This window comes from Phoxinus phoxinus (genome assembly GCF_949152265.1).
Source record: "Phoxinus phoxinus genome assembly, chromosome: 16".
In the NCBI taxonomy this organism is placed as follows: Eukaryota; Metazoa; Chordata; class Actinopteri; order Cypriniformes; family Leuciscidae; genus Phoxinus; species Phoxinus phoxinus.
The window spans coordinates 14718645-14731111 of NC_136891.1; positions in this window are offsets into that span (position 1 = coordinate 14718645).

Genomic DNA, 12467 nt, shown 5'->3' on the forward strand with positions numbered 1-12467 from the left:
ATCAAGTTCGCGCTGAAACTATTTTTACCTTTAGTAACAGTGTTTGAGATTCGTTTCAGCAGATTCAAGCAGCTGTAGTTATGTACTTGTGTTTGTGCTAGAAACATATACAAGACACATACAAGAAATATTCTTCTAGTGTGCAACTCATTGGATGAGTTCACATACTGATTTGTGGATGTGCAAAATTTCTCCACGACTTCACATTTCTTGATGCGGGTGTGTAAATGCGTTGTGCACCATATTCACTGCAGCGATTGTATCAAAAATGTGAGCGTACGAGTTTCTTAATTTGTGATTTGTAGAATAGGATTTGTGCACCTGCAATGAAGAATTTGAGAAGGTGTAACTGTGTTGTGTTTGTGGGAGAGAAAAAAAAGTCTACAAGTTTGCAACTCATTAAATCATTTCTCTCTGTGACCTCAAATTTACTGATACACATGTGTGGCTATTCTCTACAACTACAAATCGCACTGTCACAGGCGTTCAGTTGATTTGAATCAAATATACCTCCATAAGCAATGACTTGAAATATGAAGGGATCTTAATCAATGTTTATAACTTTTCTGTAATTGACATTTTTTGTTAGAGTTAGGGATGTCAGTAAGTCACCTCGGCCCACTTAATACAGAAACATATTACCTACTTCGCATTTTAAGTGATCAGATTTTACACATTGCTTTGCAGGTATAAGAAAAAACTCAAATTATGCTATGCAATTTAGTGAGAAAGGTATGAGTGAGGAGAGGCATGAGAGAGGAGAGGGGATGGGGAGAGAGGGTTGACGATCGCACACGCAGACACTCACTTAATCTGTCACAGGCACACACTCAGGGGTTGAAGTATTCCGGCACCGTGCCGGATCTCCGGCGTGACATGGTTGTGAAGAAATTTTCATCAGCATAGAAATTCGGAAATATTTATCATTTTTGAGTTCCCCAAAACCTATGGCAGCTTTCACTTAAAAAAAAACGTTTGCCAATGTTTAGCCAATCAGAAGCTGAGTAGGGTGGGACTTGTGTTTGCCAGCTATACCAACGTGCAGCTATCCAACAAGATGAAAGTTTTCTCTGTCTCGCAGATGCGTGATGTGCGAGTGCGTGGAAAAATAGAACCAATTCCTATTTTAAAGCACGTGTGTGCCGGGTCCGCGCTGTCCGCAATCCTGGTGTAGCCAGAATCGCTGATATCAGTTTGAATCTACGAGTGCGTAGAATTCAGCGTAATTCGGTGTAGCTCGGGTGTTAAAATTACGGTTTAGAGATCTTTCTATTTGTAAACAATGCTCATGAATTTAGACCTGAAAATAGACCTACCCCTCCGCATCTAATACTGCTCGTTTGGGAAATGGCTGAGATAATTATGAAAGTAAATTGAATGAAAATAATAATTTAAAAATATACAGGCCTATATAAAATAGGAAATCAGATTTTACCGATGCAAAGCTTTTAAAGGGAGATGCATCACGGTTTCAGCCCAATTCATATCCGATGCACACCCCTCCAACCGGTGCACTCGCATCGAAGACCCTTGCATCGATCGTGCCAAGCCACAGACACACACATACTCATATAGCCCACGATGACTCTCAGTCTCACACACACACACACACACACACAAGCACTCATTCATTCATAAAGATCCCTTAATGTTTCATGTCATGGTTATGACCATGTCATATCAAGTCTTAAATGTTACCTGATAAGTGTGTTTTTCCCCTGTTTTCAGAGCCTTTTGCGGCATAAATCCCCAGACGGGCAGCAAGGCAGAGAAAAACGAGGCATTAGAGTTTTTACTGTACTGTACAGTAATGGATTGTTTGTTTGTGCATTGTGCACTCTGTTTTCTCGTCAGTTTTAAGAGAAAATAAAAAAATATTTAAAAAAAATATTAAATGTTTTGTTTTTCTTTGCAGAAGTCTGAAAGAGGACATTTATCCAAGTTACAACATTTAATTGTAATATTTACAATATTCTGTCCTGTGAATTTACAGGAAATCTTTAAAATTACAGGAAATTCCTGGCTACTGAGTTGCCGTAAATATAAAATTTTGCTGTAATATTTACAGTATTCTATCCTGTGAAATTAAAGGAAATTCAGTACCTTGTTATAATTATTTTACAATAACAGTCCTGTACACTGTTTACAGTAAATTCACGGCAACTATTAGCCAGAAATTTCCTGTAAAAATTACAAGAAATTTCTAACAGTGTGGGAGTAGATCCACCTGCTGCCATAATAATGGCTGATGTTATTTGTTTCGTCTATATTTCAAGAAATGTCTATCCTTGACCTTGATAATGATTCCTCACTTAATTGCTGGAATTTTACCCAATCTCCTCTTCTAAAACCCCATTTTGGTAGTCCTTCACCTGGTCTTATTTCCACTCGCTCTCCCACTGAGCATGATACTGGGTAGTGATCGCTGCCCACTGTTGTATCGTTCCAAACATGCCAGTTACTTATTCCAGCCAAGGGATTAGACACTAATGTAATATCTAATGCCGATTCATTTCCTGTTGTTACCGTATGTTTATTCTTGTTCCTCTTCCGTCATTCATACACACTAATTCCTTAGCATCCATCAAATCTTCTATTACCCTTCCATTTACATCTGTATGTGAACCCCCCCATATTTTACTGTGAGCATTAAAATCTGCACACCATATTACTTTTTGTCTATTATTTCCTTGTATCCTTAATGACTTAGGCTATCTACTTCCAAACTTTTGCAAGGATTATAGTAGTTTAATATTATAACCACTTCCTCACCTCTTTCCCACAATACTACTACAATGTATTCTAGATCATCTCCCTTTTCTAGTACCCTATATGGAATATCTTGCTTAATAAATGTAGCACATCCCCCTCCTCCTCCCCCCGTCCCCCATTATCCCTGTCATTCCTTATCCCTATATATCCATGAATCACAAACTCTAAATTTGGCTTTAATCAAGTTTCCTGGATACACAATACATCTGGATTTACTTTCCTGTCTTTGATGAAATGTTTGATTTCCTGGCCATTGGCCAGTAAGCTTCTGGCATTCCATTGTAAGATACTAACCAACCATTAATATTAACCAATACATGGTGTTTCCTGGCTTGACTGATTGGTGAGGTTCTACCTCACTTCTTCCCATGTCGGTCCCACTAGGCCTAAATGATTTACTGCTGCTTTGACAACCAGCTGTATTATATATATATTTTTTATTTAACTTCAGCTGTACTGTTTATCACTCCTGCCACTCACCAAGTCCTTTTTGTCCACATATATCTTGTCACTTGTTCTTTGTTGTTGTTCATCAACCCCCAATTCAGCTTGTTCTATGGTGATATTATAGTGTACTCTTGACACTCTTGCTGCTTCTTGCAGTGATCCTTCTTTCCACTCGTATTTTCTGGATTTTATTTTCCTGTCTCATCACCTCACATCCTCCATATGCCACATTATGGCTTCCTCCACAATTACAACATTTTGGTTGCACTCCTGTTTTGGTCCTGTTTCCATATTCATGCTTGCCCCCACATCTAGCTAGGGATGGCTGACGTGTCGAAGCTTCCCGAAGCGCAGATGTTTCGAAACACTGATCCGAAGGGTGATTCAAAACACCCATGTCACGTGACTACGGCTAAATGAAGCTTCGGAGTGTTTCACAAGTGTTTCGACAGGTGGCATGGTCCGCCGAATCAGCGTTTGATTGACAGGGTCGGGAAAAGACCACACAACCGCACATCTGTATAAAAGTGAAGTCAACGCATCTTGACCTCGTGGGTTTTTGTGAGAGGAGTTTGATTTTGAGATAGCGGATTTTTGGTGGTATAGTGATTTAGTTATATTTAGGCTTACATTTAAATTTACACATTGACTGATAGGCTAGAGACAGACAGACTGTATACACATAGTGACACATTAATAGATGCATAGATAGAAATATATTTAGACAGATAGATTAATAGATAGATACATAGATAGATTAATAGATAGATATACATAGATTAATATAATTAGGTATAATTATTATTTCGTGCTCCCACCCTCCTTATGTTTATCACTTTCAGTTTTCCAATCTCTTTTACTTTGAATACTTTCTCAAATTGATCTTCATTTGCACATTTGACCAACAAATTTCCATCATTTAGTACCTTTGCATATAATATCTCCCCTATCTAACTTGCTAGATGTTTTGTTAATACAAACGGGTTGATAATCAATTTTCTCTTGATCTTTATCATTGAAACTTATTATGACTAACATTCTCATGCATTTCCTTCTTATTTTGCTCATGGTCTTCTTCCTCACTTTCTGACCCCTCACCATTTTCATTTCTTATTATTTTATTCCCTTTTACTTGACTTTCTCTCTTTTTTGAAAATTCTCCCTTCAATATTCCCTAATTTTCTTCATCTTTCCCTTCACTATAATCCATTTCTGCCCACCTACCTACGTCTGATCCATTCACGAAGCAGTCGTGCTCAACCGCTCCTAAAACAGTATTTCCAAAGTTTTCCCGCTTTCAGTCGATTACTATTTCCTCGATCACGTCCTGCTGATGTCGCCGCCATTCTACCGGCCACTCAGGTAATGTTAGGGACGTAAAGTGCACTCGATCAACAGAGACTGACTACTCAATCTACTTCCGTTCAACCCCAAGACTTCTTCACTTGTCTGTTGCTTAATCTACAAGCACAGAGCGGCATCTAAGGTGTCATCCTACTGAATTCACATTCACACTAGTGATGTTACGGTTTGACTCTGAAGCTTCGATGTGCGTATCGCGTATGCGACGCAATTTCTAGTGAAGCCCCGTATCGGGGTGTGTATTGGTTTCCCAGAGTCACGTGATCGATGACAAATGAAGCCTCACTTTCTGTCCAATCACGTGCGCGTTTCGCTTTGGGTTTCAGAAGGCTCGAACCCGTTGTTGGCTCAGTCTGGTTCATTGGTTTGTGAGGAGAGTGCTGCACTTTGAAAGTTAATCAATACATTACATTTAAATAACCAAAACTATTTATTATTTTTTTGTAGTTGTTGTGTCTTTTTGTTTTTGTAAAATCTTTGCACTTTTGGTGTTTTCTTTTAGGTAAATTGGTGATGGTCTTTGGGGTTAGGGTGGGCTTAGGGGAGGGTGTTGGTGTTTGGTGAAGGGTTTGTATTTAGAGCAATGGCAACAGCCAAAAAGAAGGAAGACTTCCCCTATCTGGGAATATTTTGAGTTTATAGCTTCTAATGTATTTATGCATTTCTAAAAAGGAATAATAACAAATAAATATAAATTTATTTATTTATTTATTATTATTATATTTTTTATTATTGTATTTTATAATTGTTGACCGTTGATGTGTCTTATATTCAGTCAATGTACATGTACAGTCACTCCCAATCAATTTTTTTTCTCCTCACACTTCTGAGGTGGAAACCTTTGGCTTCTGTTGGACAGTGTGTAGACCAGCACAAACAAAGCTCAAATGCCACTTTTGATGCGATCGTAGAAGTGGATAAATACCTTACAGAGACAAACATACAAAGAGCTGAAGATCCACTTGAATACTGGAGAATGCAGAAACATGTCTACCACCATCTATATACATTGGCATTTCAGAATAATTAAAAACTTCATCACCTTTCAGTCATACAGTTACATAAGCACTATCACTGCCAAGTGTCATAGGTACATTTAATAACAGATGATCCTATCACACAATGTCCATTCAGTGTGTGTGTGTGTGTGTGTGTGGAGAGAGAGAGAGAGAGAGAGAGAGAGAGAGAGAGAGAGAGAGAGAGAGAGAGAATGGCCTACATTAGATCTTATTGAATCAATCATAAGCTCATTTTATATTTTATTGTCACACTTTAGTTGGTAAAATAATTGATTTAATGGACAAATCAAACACAAACGTGTAAGGCTTTTATTTGTACACATAACATTGAAATCATGGAGCGTGTTGTGGTTGCTTCATCTGACAGAGCTTCTTACAAAGGCTTCTGGCTGCTTTATTTTAAATAAACACCAGATGGCGCTGTTCTCGACACTCTCGGAGCTTTGAATCTTTTCCCGGAACAGTCAGGGGAAAGCCTCATTGCTTCATGAGGCTTCATTTACCCATCCCTAATTCACACTAGGTTTCCTGCCACACAGTGAACTGTGGTGAAGTGTGTGTTTATGTAGTGGCAGTGATGAGTGTGATGATGAGGTGCAGTGTGTGTGTGAATAGAACTCAGGTGAGGGAGTGCACTGTGATTGGCTGGTCAGAGAGCCTGGCAGTTCTGTAACAGGTTGCAGCACGCAAACCCTAGAATTTTACTGATCTGGAGGCCATTGCTCATGAGGAATGGGCTAAGATTCCTTAGAAACGCTGCCAGAAGCTGGTGTCTCGTTTGCAGCAGGTCAAAATATCAAAAGGATGTTCTACTCAGTACTAAAGATGCTTGCCATTAAGGGGTTGAATAATTTTGTGACTGCAGAAGTCATTAAAAGTTGCATTTTCAGTGGAATTTGGGGAAACATTTGTTGTGTTAAGCCAGGGGTCGGGAACCTTTTCACCTAGAAGAGCGAATCAAGCTATAAAAATGTGAGACATTTTTCAAAAGAGCCACAGCAAAGTTTACACGCGTGCATTATAAATATTTGCGAATTTTTATGTAATAACAACAGCAGTACTTTACGACTTGAACTGGTAGTACTTCTGGTACTTATATACAACACCAGTAGGTGGCAATAATGTTTTTTTTTTTTTCACTCAGTGACAGCCAGGCTAAGGTTACTACACACAATACTACATAAAAAGCACTATATTTTGTTCACTGACATAGCGCTTGTTTCTAGCACTCGTGAGACACCACAACATTTTTGAAACGGGCATCATAAACAAGTGATTAACAAGAAGTGCATTGCACCAAACTTACATTAATGAGATTTCTGTTGCTGCATCATTTTGCTGAGTGCTTTAGTTGGGGTCGTAACTGGTGAGATTCAGCTTCATGCAGGCATTCAGGCCTTCATCCGTTAACCTTGAGCGCAGGTTTGATTTGATGTTGTTCAGATGTGAGAAGGACTGCTCGCATGTGTATGTTGAGCCAAACATTGTCAACACAGCAACACTGACGTGACGCAGTGTACTGAAAGTGGCTGGAAGTTCGTTCCAGATTTTCAGAATGAGATTGTCTTTGCGTTGGAGTTTTCTCATATCTGCCCACTTATGTTGCTTTGCCAGTTCTGCCCGCTGACGAGCGAGGCTTTCCAGTTCGGAATTCAAAGTGAAAAATTGACACCCACATATCCGACACCTTCAGTTCAGCAGCTTCCAGCTCAAAATCTCCAATGGAGATGCCAGGGATGACACTCAGGTTTTGTGCGTCCACGGTGTTATCACTTTGAACAAATCGGCTCTGTCTGCGGAAGTCCGCAAAACGTTATTTGAATGACATCAGTAAATCAGACGTGAAGGCTGTGAGCTGCCTGAGGTCGAAATGATGAGCGGGGTCCCTCGCTAACCAATCCTCTCTGTATACTCGCAAAGTTTCGAAGTGCAGGAGACGGCCACTTTCAATGTCCCTGATAAACAGCTCCAGCTTTGTTTCAAATGCAAACACTGCCTGTTGCAGGGACAATATTGTGTTTCCAATGCCTTACATTTTCACATTGAGGTGGTTCATATGACGTGTAATATCCACCAGGTAGTGAAACTTCAGGAGCCACTCAATGTCAGTGAGCTCGGGATGAACATTTCCTTTCATTTCCAGGAATGCCCTCACGTCATTTAAACAGGCAGCAAAACGGGCGAGCGCTTTTCCCCTGGATAACCAACGCACATTGCTGTGCAGTACCAGCCCTGGATAATTACTCCCCACTTCATCCAACAGGGCCTTAAACTGGCGATCATTTAAAGCTCGGGCCACAATGAAGTTCACAATGCGAACGACCAATGACATCACTTCACAAAGTTCCTCTCCACACGACACGACTGAGCACACAGTGCCTCTTGATGCACAATGCAATGGAAGTTTAATATGGGCCGCTTCTCTTGCTCACACAGAAGGGCAACGGATCCTTTACTGGGTGCTCCATCAGTACACACAGATATAAGCTTATTCAGTGGTAGCTTTTTCTCTGCAGCAAAGTCCATCAGAGATTTTAACACATCCTTGCCTCTTGTGGTATCTTTCATTGGCAAAACAGCGAGACTCTCTTCACGCACTGTATCACCCGTCACATACCGCCCGATTATGCTTAGCTGTGCTATATTGCTCACATCGGTAGACTCATCCAAGGAAAGAGAGAAGTAACTACCTGAACTGATGTCGTTGATCTGCATCTCCTCTATCTGGCGTGCCATCACGAGTGGACGATCATGAACAGTTCTTGCAGACAAAGGCATGTCTTCGATTTTTTGGATAATTTTATCCTTGTTTGGGAGGTTGTTAAACAGTTCTTTAGCCACACTGAGCATGCAACCCTTAATGTAGTCTCCATCTGTAAATGGTTTCCCACTCCGCACAATCTCCAGAGCGCCAGCAAAGCTCGCAGAATTCAGATTGCCGCCTTTATTAGTCCATGCCAGCAGCTGCTGCTGTCCAGTTTCCATTCTCCGCTGAAGTTCAGCGCAAGCTTTTTCCTGCATTCCCCATCGGAATATTTTGTGGCGAATGCTGCATAGTGCGTCTCGAATGTCTCTTAATATTTGACCTTTTCAGCGACGCAATACGTTCATTGCAAATGAGACACACTGCAGACCCCGACTTCTCCACAAATGCAAATTGATCCGTCCATTCGTGCTGGAATGAACGGTAATCGTCGTCTTTTTTTATTTTCCACATCTTGCTCTTGTTGATGATGATGTCACGGTTCGTAAACTCATTGTTTCCTTCTTGTCTCGTGTTACTGTTGTTTACATGTGTGTGAGTGTGCGCGAGTGGGCGTTTCCACCCGCGCTCAGTTATCAGCGCCCCAGCTGATCATCATCGTCTCATCACCATCACACAGCTGCAACTCATTTGCGATCCTTTTATATACTCACTGCTTATCTCCTCTCATTGTCAGATCGTTGTTTGATGTCCGTGTCTGAGATCCTGTGTTGCTCGTTGGTGTCCTGTTTCGTGTTCCTGCCTGTTCCTCGTTTCACCGCTCACGAAATCACCTGGATCACTTCTTCAACCGGACTTTTCATCACTTCTTCTGCACTGACCATCTAGTCCCTGCGTTGCCAGTTGCTGTGTGTGCTGGACTGTTGTTTGTGTTTTGAAGATTATTTGTGCTTCAATTACATTAAAATTCTGAGTTACTTGCATCTTGCTTCTATCATCCTTTACCATGACAGAACGATCTGACCCTAACATGGAAGCAGCAAGAGCTCCGTCTTCACTGGAGGAATTTGTGGGGAGCAGCATTCATCGGATGGACCAACAGGAGAAGAACCTCAATGACACAGCGAGGGCGGTTCAGGCACTGGTAACGCAGGTGTCCGAGCTCACCCAGCAAGTACAACTGTTGCGAGGTCCCGCTGCGCCTCCCACACCAGCCACCCCTCCCACACCACCAGATCGCGCCTCCCAGTCAGAACCCCGTCTGCCGGTCCCGGAGGTTTATGGAGGTGAGCCTAACTTTTGTAGAGCCTTTCTGACCCGTTGTTCGATGCATTTTGCTCTACAACCCCGCACTTTTGCCACTGAGGCTGCACGAGTGGCATTTGTCCTCACCCTGCTGACTGGGAGGGCAGCGCTATGGGGGACGGCGGTGTGGGAGAACGCCGATCCATGCTGCGAGTCGTTCCAGGCACTCTCCGTCGAGATGAGGAGGGTGTTCGATCGGGCCAACACCGGTAGAGAGGCGGCCCGCGTTCTGGCTGAGTTAAAGCAAGGCGAACGATCGGTATCGGAATACTCCATCGAGTTTAGAACCCTGGCGGTAGAGTGCCAATGGAACGACGAAGCGCAGTGGGACATGTTCCTGCATGGGCTGGCCGACCGCATTCAACGTGAGATCTACGCCCTGGACCTCCCGGAGGATTTCAACGGACTCGTGGAGCTGGCTCTTAGAGTGGACGCACGTCTATCCCAGATGGAGCGGCGCATTCCACCCAGTCGCCATCCGGGGTTAACAGAGAGCCAGCGGCCCAGCGGCGGGGATGCGGTCGGTCACCTCTACGATCCCGAGCCCATGCAGGTGGGGCGAGCTCGGCTTTCCCGGGAGGAGAAGGAGAGGCGGAGATCCCAGGGACTTTGCCTGTATTGTGGAGCCGCGGGTCATTTTGCCTCCCTCTGCCCGGTAAAAGGGCAAGCCCGACGGTAAGTATGAGGCTACTGTCGGGCGGGATCTCTGCCGAAAAGACCTCATCTACATCAACTCTCCTCCCGGTAAGACTACGATGGTCTATTCACGAGCACGACTGTCAAGCACTGGTGGACTCGGGAGCCGAAGGTAACTTCATGGACCACTCACTAGCACTCAAGTTACAGATTCCACTCCGACCACTCACCCACCAGATTGAGGTTCATGCACTCAATGGTCAAGACCTACCTCACATTTCACACGACACTGGACCAGTCACGCTCATCACTTCTGGCAATCACACGGAAACATTATCATTTTACATCCTGGACTCCCCCCTGGCTCCCATCGTTTTAGGACACCCTTGGCTCATCAAACACAACCCCAGAATCGATTGGCAACAGCGGACAGTATTGGAATGGAGCACTAAATGTCATGAGTCTTGTCTGGTGTCTGCCTGTTCGTCGGTTTCTGTTTCTGTGTTTCAGGAGGAGGCAGTGAATTTATCTAACGTGCCCACGGAGTACCTGGACCTGAAGGAAGTGTTCAGTAAGTCTCGGGCTGCGTCTCTACCTCCGCACCGTCCCTATGACTGTGCAATAGAGTTAATGCCAGGTAAGACTCCGCCGAAGGGCAAGTTATACTCGCTCTCTGTTCCAGAGAGGGGGGCCATGGAGAAATACATTTCTGATTCTCTAGCAACGGGGTTCATTCGTCCTTCCTCTTCTCCAGCGGGGGCGGGGTTCTTTTTTGTGGGGAAGAAGGACGGGTCTCTGCGACCTTGCATTGATTACCGAGGGCTGAATAGCATCACGGTAAAGAATACTTATCCTTTGCCGTTGATGTCTTCAGCCTTCGAGAGGTTGCAGGGAGCGTCTATCTTCACAAAATTGGATTTACGCAATGCTTATCATTTGGTCCGCATCAGGGAGGGGGATGAATGGAAGACGGCTTTTAACACCCCCAGAGGGCATTTTGAATATTTGGTTATGCCGTTCGGCTTGTCCAATAGTCCTGCAGTCTTCCAGGCGCTCGTCAATGACGTGCTGCGAGATATGGTCGATCAGTTCATATATGTCTACCTGGATGACATATTGATTTTTTCAACATCTCTCCAGGAACATGTGCAGCACGTCCGACGAGTGCTTCAAAGGTTGCTAGAGAATGGGCTTTTTGTCAAGGCGGAGAAATGCGATTTTCATGCACAGTCTGTTCCTTTTCTAGGTCACATTGTGTCGGTTGAGGGAATACGCATGGATCCTGAGAAGATTAAGGCTGTGGTAGAATGGCCAAGTCCAGATTCCCGTAAGGCCCTACAGCGGTTTCTGGGGTTCGCCAATTTCTACAGGCGTTTTATTCGCAACTTTAGCCGACTAGCCTCACCTCTGACTGCCTTGACCTCCCCCAGAACGACGTTCAGGTGGTCAGACGCAGCGGAAGCTGCGTTCACCAAACTGAAGAGTCGCTTTGTTTCGGCTCCCATCCTCACTACCCCTGATCCATCACGTCAGTTCGTGGTGGAGGTCGATGCGTCAGAGGTGGGGGTAGGTGCAGTGATTTCCCAGCGTTCTCCCACAGACGACAGAATGCACCCATGCGCGTTTTTGTCTCATCGTTTGTCCCCTGCAGAACGCAATTATGACATTGGTAATAGAGAATTGTTGGCAGTCAAACTAGCGTTGGAGGAATGGCGTCACTGGTTAGAAGGGTCAGGGGTACCTTTTATCGTCTGGACCGACCACAAGAATCTGGAATACATTAAGACTGCTAAAAGACTGAACTCCAGGCAGGCGCTTTTTTTCGGACGTTTTGATTTTGTTCTCTCGTACCGCCCGGGTTCCAAAAATGTCAAACCCGACTCTTTATCGCGTATTTTTGACCGTTCCGAACGCCCGTCTACTCCCGAGTGCATTTTACCTGAGAGTCTATTTGTCTCAACACTCGTATGGGAGGTCGAATCGAAGGTCAAGAGAGCCTTACAAGGGGTAACGCCCCCGGCCGGTTGTCCACCAAACCGCTTATTTGTACCGGAGTCAGTAAGGTCCGACGTTATTCAGTGGGGGCATTGTTCCAACGTGGCTTGTCATCCAGGGGTTAGTCGCACCAAGTTTTTGGTTAAACAACGATTCTGGTGGCCACTTATGGCTCATGATGTTCACGATTTTGTATTGGCTTGCTCAGCTTGCGCCACTGGTAAGAC